This window comes from Cavia porcellus, unplaced genomic scaffold (assembly GCF_034190915.1).
Source record: "Cavia porcellus strain 051 isolate PalLab524CR breed Dunkin Hartley unplaced genomic scaffold, mCavPor4.1 scaffold_7, whole genome shotgun sequence".
Lineage (NCBI taxonomy): Eukaryota > Metazoa > Chordata > Mammalia > Rodentia > Caviidae > Cavia > Cavia porcellus.
Window position 1 is genome coordinate 68,953,180 of NW_026947490.1, and position 14,764 is coordinate 68,967,943.

Consider the following 14,764-nt stretch of genomic DNA (forward strand, 5'->3'; position numbering starts at 1 on the left):
ATCACTGGCAATGAGTAACAACAAATCAGTCAATAATACCATTACAGCTGCTCTAAGCTTACGCAGTTATTAAACGATGAGACCAGGACTTGAACTTGAGTTTGTGCAATTCCAGTGAGAAGCCCTTAAAAATTCTATACTTCAGGAATGAGATAACAGACAAGAATTGGGTTTGACTTTTAACAGGATGATTAAAAATCTCAAAAAAGATTTTAGAAGTTTTCTAACATTATAGCTTTATAATCCCAAGCTACAAACATCTTGTAGAAAGTGGAGACAGCAGGCAGGAAGGACACCTGCTTTAAAACGTGTTTTACAAGAATGTTTATAGCAGTGCTATTCATAATAGCCGAAAACAGGAAGCAATCTGGATGTCCATAGATTTAGCTACCGGGCAGGTAAATAAATCACAGTGCACTGATAAATGGAATACTACATGCCAACAAGAACAAATCAGTGGAAACTATAAGCAATGACATGTCTGAATCTCACAAATACAATACTGAACCAAAGAAGCCAGACCGAGCACTTACTAGACAGTCCCATGATCAGAATAATCCAAAGCGAGCAACTCCTCCACCTTGGTATTACATGTCAGCGTCAGCTTATTTGGGAGCAGGCACAAATGGGTGCTCCCAGGGCCTGGTACTGTGTTTCCTAACACAGGCTCTGGTAAGGTGAGTGTGTGCATTCTGAAAATTCGTCCATGGGTACTTTTCTGGTATGTTCTCTTTTCAGTAGACAAGTTACAACCAAACAAATGCAATTCATGTTGATGGTTGGGGGTGTAGCTCAGTGGCAGAGTGCTAGCCTAGCATGTGTGAGTCCTGGGGTTCAATCCTCAGCATTGTCCAAAAATGCTGATCGCTATCTGTATTGGTTTTTTAAAAAATCAGTTCTATTACATAGCTTGTGGCATTACCATCTAACAATCACCATCTGCTGCTACATTGTTACCATTTGGTTATACCATTCATCTGAAACTGTGTTCAGTCCATAAACTGTATTCTGCAACAAGAAGAGCACCAGGTTTGGGGAACAGGTCATCCTGGATGAGAATTCTGCCTAGGTCACTTAACAGTTATGTGATTTTGATTTGAATCTTGATTTTCAGCTAAGATCAGAGCTAACATTCCTATAGTGGTACAGCTGTTCCATACAGTGAAATAACTTATGGAAAACACAGTGTGGCATATCCATACACAGTCCCAGCACATGTAACAGATATTCAACAAAGGGGAAATTACAGTCCCAACAAATTAAATCATTAATTGAACTCTCCATAACTAGACTAGTGTGCTAACAAAATGGATGACCCTCTATAAATCTACTAGTTTAGACAGACATACAACTTTAGTGGGTGGATCCAATCTGGCCTCTTCATTTTTCTAATCTGGACATAAGAGTGACAGAGCGCAATAAGAAAGGAGAAAGGAGAGGAGAGAAAAGAAAATCTCTAACTGGCAAAGCCATGGCACAGAGGAGAGCCTGCAGCCAGAAGCAGCAAGGTCTGGGATACCCTGCAATCTCCTCACTCCGCACTTTCATCTACTTATCAGAAACACTTAAGGCCATTTCTCTTCATGTTCCTAGCAAGCTGGAATGAGGAACTACCCCATGAAAAAAGTGCTTGTATAAATATGAGGCAATCTAAGAAAACATAGTATATCCTTTAACTTCACCATCATCAAGTAAATCTGATTAATGTTTACAAGTTACTCAACCTCCTACATTCCTTGTGGATTCTAAACGAACCACCCATCAACAGTGGTTAGAACTCCACCAAAAAGCCAAAAACAGAATGAAAGAGAGCACTTTACAGGCATATTTTACCAAATATTTAGTGAACTAGGGACAGATAAAACATCCTAAAGTGCACCATAATAGATCACACTTGCACACTTGATCATACCATGCTACTGGTATCAGACAGGAAGTTTACCATGCTGCCTCATCAAAATCAAGTTTCTGCACTATTAATGCATTTATATTTGCATCCACTAAAGACTATTCTTACGCATGAAACAGTTTTTCAAGAAGGAAAATGATAGAAGCAAGAACTACAGCAAACTCAGGCAATGAAGACCCTTTGGTAGCCTGCTCAGAAGAAGGTGATGCTGAGCTCAAAATCTGGGAGAGCCTTCCATGAAAACTACCAAATAACTCCAGCAATCAAATTTCTTTTGCTGCACAGGTGATGTAGCTCAGTAACACAGCACCTACCTGGCAAATGCAAGGTCCTAAGTTCAATCCCCAGAAAAAAAAGGGAGGTGGAATCACACAAAGTCCTTCTGCCTTCTAGCTCCTCAAGTCATTTTGCTTGAAATGTCATTTCCTAAACAATTCAATTATATCATAAAGCCAAAATGAAAGTTAAAAAGAAGTAAGTTACTGAATAATCCATTTTATTAGAAAGCTAGATATCCAAACTTACATAGAAAAGCTTGAAGGCAAAATGTAAGGAGACAATGAAAAAAGAAACAATCTAGGGTGTGAAAGAAAGAAGTCACTAAGAATAAAACTCATACAAAGTAAGTATGTTTATGAAGGATCTAGGTTAGGAGAGGAAGTACAAAGGATTCAAGAGATGAATAAAACCCTTGGCTATCTATAGCCACTACCATCCCCATCCTGGCAGAAGGCAGACCCTCGGAGACTGCTTCCTCTCAGTCACACGCAGGACAGATTTAGAACTCGCTGTGGACAGCAATGCGTCCCTCATTCTGTGAGGTCCAATGCTGTTGCGGTGACACACAGCACAGCACAAGAAGGTAACACATTGGAGCCTGAGACTCTTACACTTCTGCAAGTCCTGGCCTGATTGGTCTCAGCTGCAGGACAAAAGCACAGGGTCGTCTATCAACTAAATGCATCACGCTTACTCCAGGAGACTGGCTGGGCCTGGACAAGCATCCTCCTGACCAGCTGTTCTCTACAAGGGCTGACCCTGCCCCTTGGGCTGTTCTTTCAAATAGGTTTCAGGCTTTTGGCCCTCAGGGTCTGTGGACCAGACCTGTGATCCATAAGCAGTCAAAGACAAAAGCCATCAATACATCACTAGCAGATAATAAATGTCATCCTATTAATGTTCACCACTCGCTCACAGGTGGCACGATCATAATTATCCATAGCCAGGGATTGCCTCAAACCTCCAGAGCTCCAGCATCTTCACAGGTGATACTCTCCTTAGCTTTGAACTGGATTCTGTGAAAGTCAGTCCCCAGGAGCATTCCTCTGGGGTCTTCCCCTAACTTTCCCCAAGCTGCCCCTTCCCTCCCTGACCAACAACTGTACAGGGGCAGGCCCACAGCCCTGTACCTCCCTTTGGCAGGCTGTTGGAGTGACACACACTTTCCATTTCATGAGCCACTCTCACCTTGCCACGCTCTGGGTCTAAAATTCCAGCTGTCCCCGGACAATTCATCTGAGAGGCAGCAAGTACAGAGTTGAGATCAACTTCACTCAGCATTTTCTGAGAGCCATGTAAGTGCCAGTCACTGCCCAGGTTCTGCACAGGACCCCAACGGGACAGGCTAGACTCTGCCCCCACTGAGACGCTTACACTGTCATGCAGTCATCCTAGGCTGAGGCTACTCTTTGTCAAAAGCAATAGAGACCACAGCATGCACATTGTCTTCCCACTATCAGAAATAACCCTTGTTCCCTTAACACCCTTGTTTTTCCAAAGCCACCTGCAAGTCTTCTGCCTCACCTGACTGCAGGTGCTCAGAAGAAGTTAGAGGGAGCAGACACTGATTCTTCTAACCCACAGTGTGTGTCCTCTCCAGTAAAATGGCTCAATAAAGACCAGGATGAAGTCTGTGTTATTAATTACTACCCATAAGCAATGGGCCTTTTGCCACAGAAAGATAACTCAGATTGTTGTCTGGTGGGAAATAAATGTGAGAACACTGGTTTCATAAATATTTCCATGAAATAATTGGTAGTTCATTAATAGGTAGCACACTAATCTGCCCAAATCTTTAAGCAGTTAAAATGCTGCCCAACTAACAGATTTCATTAATGATTGCCCATAACTCACTGGTCTTAAAATGCCTGAGGCTGGTAAATTACAGTTATCAAATAACACTGGTAAGATGACTACACCAAAGTTTAGATTCAATAGTTTCTCTCTCTCCTATGAGTAGTAGCATAATGAAATATGAAGTTCAAGGACTCTTGATTGTGTCAGTAAATGGGGTTCTGTGATCTGCCAGTGTCACCCAGTGGTAAAATGCAGTTTAGATTCAGAGTGGCTATCGTAGTTTTTAAAAGGAAATCACTGTCATGTTTCTCTACTACAAGGAAAAAACCCAACTCTTTGAATTGCAAAAGAAAATCCGTGTATATCTAAAAGCACAGGACTAGGCAGAAAAAAACTATTCTTTCTTGTTTGGCTGTTGTTTCACAGGGCTGGGGAGGGGACCCAGGGCCTTTGCACTGGGTTTGGCCTGACTGCTGCTGCTTTTTTTTTTCTTTTTTGGAGCCAGAGATTGAACTCATGACCTTGTGCTTGCCAGGCAGGCACTTATGCTGCTGAGCTAAACCCCTGCCCCCACCCTTTTTAATTCTTTGTGTTAAATTACTGTGAGGGAACCACACAGGAAAGTGTGGGCAGTTCTGAGCTTGGCCTCCCTAGGAGGCACAGAAGCGAGGTTCTGGGTGCAGAAGCAACAAGGGAGCCTTAAATCAGCCACTGCCCAAGCTGGGTGACTGCAGCTACCAGAGCTCTCTGCTTCACTTCATTCTTGCTGCACCCTTCTGGCCTTCAGGGATCTCAGTCCGCAGAAGCTCAGCTCTTTCAGAGAAAGAAAATAAGAAGCTGCTGACTTTGTTCCAAAGCAGCTCAAAAGTCCATCCTGAAAACTTAAAACAAACAAACAAAACGCTGTATATAGTGAAGTTCACTGGAAATTTCCTTATCTGTACTACAAGACACATTGGCCTGATGATCCAAAATCCCTTACACGTTAAATGTTCTGTTAGTAAAGAGATCAGCTTGTCCGTTCATCTCCACCACCTGGGCTTACAGCCGAGGGCGTAACACACTGGCCTCACTGCTGGGCCAGATTAACATGCAGAGGGTATTCCCCTCAGATTCCACATACACCCCACTCTACAACCCCAGGGCCAGATCACAGACTCGACTGCAGGAAACGGAAACACCAAATCCAGGGGCCTCCTAAATATCACAAACAAAAGCCCAGTATTTTAAGTCAGACTCTTGAGCTTAACAGCAGCAATGAGGCATGAAAAGTAAAAATAAGGCAATGTTTAGTCATCTTTGTGTAAAGTCACCTACATCGGCATGTATTAAAGAATCATACATACATGAATCCTAAAAATACCTGAAATTTGCCCCATTATTCTCCCCTAGCTTTTCTTAGTATTTTTTCTCTGTAAATCCATGCATATTCTTAACAAAGCCCAAGGACACATGAAAAAAGTTACTAAGTTAATGACAAAGTATTTTTCATTAACCCCTTACATTAGAAAGTGTCTGCTCTCAGAGACTACTTGTCAAACGAAGCTTCTGCTGTTTCCTGTCTTTTGCCACAATTTCTTGGCAGTGTGTGCCAAGAGGTTTTAACATATACACATTCTTAAATCCTTGAGGCATAAGCTTGGTCCAGCAGACCCATCTTTTACTTTTCCACTGTAAATTTGTATTTTAGCATTATGGTAGCTGGCTATACATCTCAGTACCTTTCCCTGAGGGATACAGGAATCAATCTATGTGTTAACTCACTTGGTATGAATGGCAAAGAGTGTGCACATGTACAAAAGTGTCAAAATGAGATGTGGACCCACCTTTATGCTCTAGCTGGATCTGTATATGTTTGCACTAGCATCACAGAGGGTACCATAGATCCATACCACTCCAGGATTTGTTAAAAAGTTTTATTTTTATTTTTCTGATACAAGTAGCCCAATTCAGTAGACTGGCACGTGAAAACTAGATGTGCAAGTTTTGAAGGAGGTCAAAAGTGGATCCTCAGATTATGCGTGCAAGGATGAAGATGATCCATTATAGTAAAATACATGTTTTCATAACAGAAGAATGGTATGGAGGTGTATGATGATGATGATGACGGTGACGTTGACATGGGCTATGTGAAGCAAAGTTCCTATGACAGTGAAATGAAGCAAGAAGCAACTGAGACAGACACAGGGATTGCAGAGCTTCTTGGTTCAGATGATGAAAACAGCAATGTGAATACACACTTGACTAGTCAAAATGCTGCAAAATGGCCACACAATCAAATAGAATAGAAGAACCCAATGTTAGAACCAGGTCCGGAAATACAGTGAAGGCCTTGGCAGGGGTAAAATGTATTGGACAGAATGCCAGCACTGCCATTCAGGGTTGAAAACTGTAACAGATAAAAATCCACAAGATGTTGTTAAATACACAAATGCTGAAATGCAAGTAAATAATTCTCAACCAAACAGAAGCCTGAGGTGGAAACTTTCAACAACAAAACTGAACGTCGAGTAGATGTTGAGTTATGCACAACTAGATGTCACTTGAAACACAAAGCACTGGTCAAGGTTGTGTTTTACTCGATCCTGAATGGGTGTGGCATAAACAGTGATACTTTACAAAGAAAATAACAAGTACAAAATATCACGAAAAAATTTTCTTAGAGGGTTGTGCCTGGACCTCAGAAGAGATCATTTACAGCAGAGGGAAAACAAATTGTTTCTGCCCAGGGAACTTACACTACAAGTATTGCGCAGTGCACTGGTAAGCTGACAGGTGAACAGGCAGGCACAATACAAACGCTTACTATGACAACAGGAAAACAAAAAAGATGTCAACTGTGCCCTACAAGAAAGTATAGGGAAAAAAAAACATACTTACTATCAGTGTAAGTAATGCTGTAGATTGAACATGCAGTTGTCATGTGTGAAGACCTGGGTGTGACAGTTGAGGCAAAGTTTATTTCTGTGGTAGACCTCTGTTTGTGGTTATACTGTAGTTCACACAGGTTTTATTTTTCATGTTATCTTTTAGGTTTTGGGAGCAGTAAACAGCTGGTGTGAAAATGCTGATGTCTATTCTAAGTACCACATTACATATCTAATACTGTATTTTACTGACATGTTATTTCTGTGCTAAGTGCATGTTGTACACTCTAGTAGGAAGTGCCTAACGAAGAAACGAGAGGTGACAAGAATGACCTTCCACATAAGACAGGAAAGCTAAGTCCCTGTGCTGTCAGTGTAAGTAAGACATGTACACAGCAAACACAGCTGTCATGTAAAGACTGCCTTGGGTGTGATACTGAAGCAAAGCTTATTTGGTATTAGAGTTCGATTAGTATTTTCACTGTAGTTCATATAGGAATTTATTTCTGATGTTACTTTTAAGTATGCAGCTAATGTGCAAATGATGTCTAAACACACAACACATATTGAGGAGTCTAATGATTTATTTTGTTGATGTTTTATGTTCCTGTTAACTACACATTGTATAATATACCAAGAACCTGACAAAACAGCAAGACCACTGAAATGTCAAGTACATCCTACAGAGCATGCAGGAAAGCAAAAGATGTGTATTATTATCATGTGTGCAAACTGCCTTAGGTGTGATAATTGAAGATCATTTTCTGTAAAGCGATATTGGTATTTTTATTGTAGTTCATATGAAAATTTCTGATTCTTTTCAGACTTTGTACACCAAAAATCCATGAAAATATTGATGCTTTTTTATACTTAATAAATATCAAGAACTCAATACTTTATTTTTGTGATATTTTTCCTGTCAAGTACTCAGTGTTTAATAAAACTCATGAACTTAAAATAATTCATCAGTAGAAATATGCTAAAGAATAAACTTGGGTCTGACAGACCCACATCTGTGTGCTTGATGACAAAATTAGTTTTACACTGCAAGAGCTACACCTGGTAATTGCACTTCTGGGAATGTAACAAAAGAGATGAGGAGATATAAACCAAACCGTACATTAATAATATTTATTCCAGCATGATCTATAATAGTGAAAAAATGAAAATTCCATATAAAAATGGAATAGAATGAGAATATAAGACAACAGTAAAAATGAAAATGGAAATATTCATGCTGCATTAAATGGGAGTAACACACCAGGTTCCAAAAACATACACCCTTTGTTATGTAAAATAAATGTCTATGTGCCTATTTGTGCATATAAAAGCACAGCCAAGGTCTTCAAAGGGTCCCAAAGCCAGCAGCAGAACACCATTGGAGAATTTGTTAAATGCAAAAGTGCTAAGAGGTAATAAATCAGAATCCCTAGGGATGTGCCCAACAATGAGTGCATCCATTCTGCACATTATGTGCCACACAATCTTTGAGGGAGCTACTAACTTCCTCCTGCTGTACAGACAGGATAGCAGGCAGGAGGTTATGGTGACTTAGGTCTAAGGATACAGCGCTAAAAAAGCAGCACCAGCTCACTGGAGAACATACTCAGAATCATTTTGTTGTGCAGCCTCTGTGTTAACTCTGCTCTGTGTTTCTTCCCCTAAGCAAGTAGCCAGATGTGACCCAGGCATTGTTTGATTCTTCCTAGTAGGTCAACACTTCTACTATGAAGTTACTGATAGGAATGGGGGTGATGGCACCATCACCAGTATCACCATTAATGCACCTCTCAAAGAACACTTGGCTGAGGTCTTTCAAAAGTATAAAAAGTTTAGAATTAAGTACACATTAAATACTAGCCCATTTTAGCAAAAATAATAATGTCCATCAGCAATGCCTAACTACACACATGAGGTGTTCCAAATGCCTGCTGGAGTGGTAGACGATGACTTACAAGTCATTTGGTCTGTCCTCTTTGAAATCATGCAGCTTCTGATCAATTTTCTTAATGCTTTTGGTTTCTGTGCTATTTCAAATTTTGCACATAACACAATGCATAAATATTCACATTATGCTATTTTTCATTCACAGAATTCAAAGTTGCAAAAAGAAAAAAGGCTTTAATTGTAAGTTGCATATTCCAGAATAAAGAGGTCCTGTCTGGCGTGTTCACTGTACATTATCATCAGAGGGGGAAATACCTCATTCTTTTGAGGAAACTACAAAGGGACTGCACTGAGAAGAGGGCCAATTTAGGCCTACTCACTCTGGACAGGAAGGAGACTATACCAACCAAAAAAAAACTTCCTGCTGGAGCAGCTTTCATAGCTTCTGATATTCTGTCTTCAAAACATGAATAACAACAAAATAAAATTCATGACTGAGTCCAAATCACTACTTAATATGTTCAAAGGAAGAGATTCTATCTTCAAAAGGATTTAATGACAGGAACTTTAGAAGCGACAGAGACTATTCACTCAGTTTCCACCTAGTTACAGAAGAAAAAACTGAGGCCCAGTATTATGATTGTGCCTAGATGACCCTCAGTGTCCCCCTCATGCAGCCATAGGTGGAGCTTTTCAAAGGTGGCTGGATTTAGAGTGTGTGACACTGGAATCAATTCATGGCGCAATGCTAGTATCAAATGCACTAGGGTGAGTACTCCCCACCCCAAGTAGCTTGGATAAGACATAAGGTTTTAAGCTGTGGTCACAAAACCTCTCATTTCTGACAGCTTTCGAGTTTTCTAAATTGATTTTCTACATTTTCCATGATTTGGAGGGCATTTTTGGCATCACAACTAATACCACCATTATCTTGGATCAATAACTGGATGACATCTTTGAGGACTATAAAAATGTGCTTAAATTACAAGAATACTTTTAATGAGAACATCACAGGTTTATCTACTTCTAAAGGCTGCCAAACTGTAGCACAGTACAAAGTCATGATTTGTCTTTTTCTTTTTCATCTTTTCTTTGCTAGAGATATTACCAATGAGCTAAGATAATGTTACAAAAAAATTGGACTATTCATTCCCAGGTACTTCAGAAATCCTTTTCAGATTCTACTCACCATCCCATTCTTCTTCTGTTGAATCATATCCTTCCCAAAGCATCAGCATTCAGCATAACACTAAATAAGTAACTGAAAAACTGAAAACCAGTCTCACTGACAAGTAGAGAAGGAAGGACCAGCCTTACTGACAACAAACCCCAATACATGCACCATACCCTAAAGAAGGCTCAGAACAGGACACATGCAACCACATTTCCCAAAATGCAATCAAATTTCCCAAAAAACACCCAGATAATCCCCTTTCTCACTAATGTGTGATAGTTAAATGATTGCTCTAGCCACACTTTATCTCCTGCTAGCTAGAAAAAAATGTTAGAGTAGTGAGTAGAGTTTACATCCTGACCATATCCCCCATCTCCCTAGCCCACCCTCAGGTCACACTCAGCACAAGCATCAGGCCAATGCCTATCCAGGTGTCCAAAGTGGTAGTATCCATAGTCTTCCTGGGTACACTGGCCCACTGACATGCACACTATCTCTGTGACTAAAGTGTGTGTCTCGTACTTTGCAGCTGATAGGATTCAGCAGTTTGATCTAAGTTACTACTAACATGGTAGAGTGGAAAGAACCTTAAGTAAAATGCCAATTTTCCACTTCTGTGGGTGTGTTCCCTTACTAGTAAAATGACAGCAAGTAATACTATCATCTTACAACCTTCCATCTCAAATGTTTATATTTCAGTCATACTGTAGGTCAAAAAAAAAGGTATTTTCCTATGGAGAAACATCTTCTGACTCCCAACCACTCAACTTACTATATTCTTCTAGAATGTAATACAGAGAAGCTGTTGTCTAGAAAACTTCATGCTAGAAATAATGGCAACATCTGTGTTTTTCTACGTGCTTAGAATGCTTCATAATTTAAAGAAAATATGGTAACTGTTTTTGATTTCTGTTTCCCAGTGAGAAATTAGTGTGAGGACTGGGCCCTGTCTCCATCCTGGTCTCTGCAGGGTTGTCTGTCTCTAACTAAACTCTCAAGAGCAGCTATTTACCTAGCCCAACAATCTTTAATTAAAGCCTGTTTTCCCACTTACCTCTCTCTTCAGGTTACCTCATGGGCTTTCTGAGAACAACAACCACTTCATTATGGAGGACACCAATGTAAGACAGGAAGAGATCACAGCTTTCAGCAAGACTAGCATCTAGGGCCTGCTCACTTTCTTTGACTTCCAGGTGTCCTCCACAGCATGGACCACAAGGCAGACCCTAAAAATCTAGGGAGGAACAAGGAAGGTCCCTGACCTTCAGACCCTCCTATCCAGAGCACAAAGGTGGGCTCACATATAAATACCACATGTGCCACACTGTGACATGGACATTCCGGGGTGCTAATTGTCTCAGAGACAAGATCTTAGAAGACTGGGCCTCTTGCCAGCTCCGGGAGGACGGGTTCCTTGTAGACCACATCAGTGAGGATACTTAGGGCACCAGCAACACTGACTACAAGTAGTTAATATCTCTGGGACTCCCCTTCAGCTCACTCAAGGACGCTGCCGTTAGAAAGCCACAGCAGGGCTTGATTGTTCTGTGAGGGACCTGGGCTCTCCCCAGTGTCCTATGCTGTGCACACAGGAGAAAGAGAAGGCAAGGAAGGACCCCACCGGCTGTCTCACCTGGAGGCAAGGCACCCCCAGAGCCCCCTGGGTAACTCCGTTTGCTTCACTGGTCAGAATAGTTATGTGACCATCCCAAAGGAAGCTGACAAAATAGAAACCAGGCGTCTCAACTGTGATGAGGGGACAACAAGGCACGGTACACAGCCAACTCTCCCTCACCTGCATCTGCTTTGGACTGAGTGCATCCCCCCCATACTTCACATGTCAAAGATATAAATCCTTCCCCTCAAAGTGATAGTACCTGAAATGCAGAACCTCTGGAAGGCAATTAGGTTTAAATGGGTAGGTCAGGTTTCATTTTAGTTAAATCATGGAAGTAGACCCCATTTGATAGGACAGCCTCTCTCCCTCCCTCTTTCTTTCTCCTCTTTTCTCCATGCCTCATTTTGGCCACATGGAGACACTGACTGCAAAAAGACTCGAAGCCAGAGACCACTCTCACGGACTAAAGCAGCTTGTACCTCGATTTCAGCCAGTCTACCCAGCCTTTGGTATTCTGTTAAGGCAGCCAGAACAGACTGGGAACACAATAAACTCAACCACCTTCAAAGTCACGTCAGCTTCCTGACATAGGGCACATCCAGGCCCTATTTGGTTAGCAAAAATAAGTTCTTAGAAGTGTTTTGTGCTCACAGCATCCAAATAAAAACTGCAATAAGAACAAAGATGAGAAACTTTCTAATGGGAGTCCTTTCTGTCTTACTTTTCTCGCTATATGAAATCTCCCTTTTTAAAAAGCCAAAGCGCTTCAGCAAAAGCTCAAATGTAAAACACATTAGCAGTGGAGGATGCACAGGAACAAGGGAGTAAACTACACTGACTCCTCCCTTCCTCAGCTTGGGCTGAACACATTAATTCACCTCCCTCTGGGGCCTGTCCAATAAGGATGCCAGGCTTCCCATTTTTCCACAGGCTGCCTTGCAGCCTCACGAAAACAAAAATAAGGCAACCTTAGCCCTCTGACACTGTCAGTCACCACAGGTCACAGCAGGGCTAAGCCAGAGCCACACTGGCCTCCCTGGATTCTGTGTGCACAGTCACAGGCACATAGCGACTTTCCAAACCTAGTAGGGAAAAATGACAGCAACGTACTTGGCAAACAAGGAACATAGAATAGTGAAAGCCTAAAAGGAGTCCACAACTAAATGTCCAGGTGCCACAATGTCTGAAAACTATGACAACATTTATTCTTAAGAGAAATGGGAAGGAGATTCATTGATTTAGAAAATACTCAAGATTTCAAAATGTTATATAATTCTGGAGCTAAAAGAGGTCCTACAGAAATACAATCATTTAATTTTAGACATGAAGAATGAGAACATTGGTCATAACCCAGGCCCTATAGAATTTGTGTGGTTTAATTCAGCTTCATTCAAAAATTTTAAAGATTTAACTCTATTATAATATTCTCCTGTTTGCTCTGTCCTCCAGAAAGTGAATTTTTTCTAATTTTTACTTTTTATTAGTATGTTTACACTATATAACAATCACATTCTTTGTGTGAAGTTAGTACATATACATAACACACCTTTAATTATTCCTCTCCCTGCCCTCCCTCCATGTCTTAGTCTATGTCCCATTTGCAAGATCTACCTTCCTATTTCCTATTGTTATCCAGCTTTTACTTTGCTCTTTAGTTAATATTTGGGTTTCTCACATAAGAGAAACCCTGGGACATTTAATTTTGTGTATCTGATTTATTTTACTTAACATTATGATCTTTTCTATAAATGACTCAAGTTTATACTTTATGTTAGAATAGTATTCTATTGTACATGAATACCGCACATCTCTATCCAGGCATCTGCTGATGAACATATAAGCTGCTCTCAATATTTAACTATTATGAATTGTGTTGCTATAAAAATGAGTATGCATGCAAACATGACATCTTTAACTCTTTTAGGAAGATATTTGCAAGTAAAACAGCTGGGTCAAATGGAATTTCTAGTTTTAGTCTTTTGAGGAATTTCCATATTTATTTCCATAGTGATGGGTACTAGTTTACTTCCTCAATGACCATGCAGGAAAGTTCCTTTTTCCCTGTAGCCTCATCAGCAATTGTTGTCATGTGACCTCTTGATGACACTCACTCTTTTGGAAGTAAGAGGGAACCTTGGTGTTGCTTTAATTTGCAATTCTCTAATGGTCAGATACATTGACATTTTTTTCATATATTTATTGGCTATTTGCACTTCCTCTAAGACGTCTATTAATTTCAGTCGCTCATTTTTGATTGCATTTTTTATTTGGGGGATCTAATTTTGGGGAATTATATATGAATTCTAGATATCAGTCCTCCGTCTGAGGAATAGCTCAATAAAATGTTTTCCCATTTTGTAGGTTGTCTCTTCTCTCTGTTGGTTGTTTCCTTTGCAGTGTAGAAGCTTTTTAACTTGATGCGAACCCTTCTGCTGATCCTTCTTATATCTTGTGCAGCTAGTTTCTGTTTGGAAAGTCTTTTTCTATGCTTATTTCTTCAGAAGTTTTACCGACTTTATCTTCCAGTAGATGAAGTGTTTCTGTTTTAGCATTAAGATTGTTACTCTATTTTTTATTTTAGCTTAATACACTGTGAGAAATTACGAGTCTCAATTGAGTCTTCTGCCTGTGAACACCCACTATCTTTTCTCTAGTGTGTTTTTTGGCCCTTTTGTGGAAGACCAGATGGCTCAGTGTGCCTGGGGTCGTATCTGCATCCTCTATTCTTTTCCCTTGAGCCACATGTCTGTTTTTGTGTCAGTATACACTGTTTTGATCACAGTAATATAACCTGAAAGCCAGTACTGTGATGTCTCCTGCTGTGTTCTTGTTGATCAGGATTAGTTTTGCTATTCTGGGTCTCTTCTGATACATTATAAATTTTAGGATTGCTTTCTCTAGTACTGTAAAGAATGCTGTTGGTATTTTGACTGAGATTGTGTCAAATGTGTATATCAGCTTTGGGATTATGGCCATTTTTGGCTACATTGGTTCTTCTTATCCAGAACAGAGAACTACTGTATCTTTCCATTTTCTGATGTCCTCTTCAATTTGCTTTTTCAGAGTACTTAAGCTTTCATTGCAGCAGTTTTCCACTTCTTTGGTTAGGTTAATTCCTAAGTATAGTATTTAATTTTTCTTGATACTATTGGAGATGCTACTGTTTTCCTAATTTCTTTCTCAATGAGCTCATTATTGGTGTACAGGAAGGCTACAGATTTTTGTGAGTTGAT

The 14,764-nt window shown here is 40.3% G+C and overlaps 1 protein-coding gene across 4 annotated transcripts in view; it reads right to left on the reverse strand.

Annotated features, from left to right (window-relative positions):
* The window catches only part of Fam107b (family with sequence similarity 107 member B), a 178,184-nt gene that overhangs the window by 13,962 nt on the left and 149,458 nt on the right, over positions 1-14,764 (reverse strand). The window lies entirely within an intron of this gene.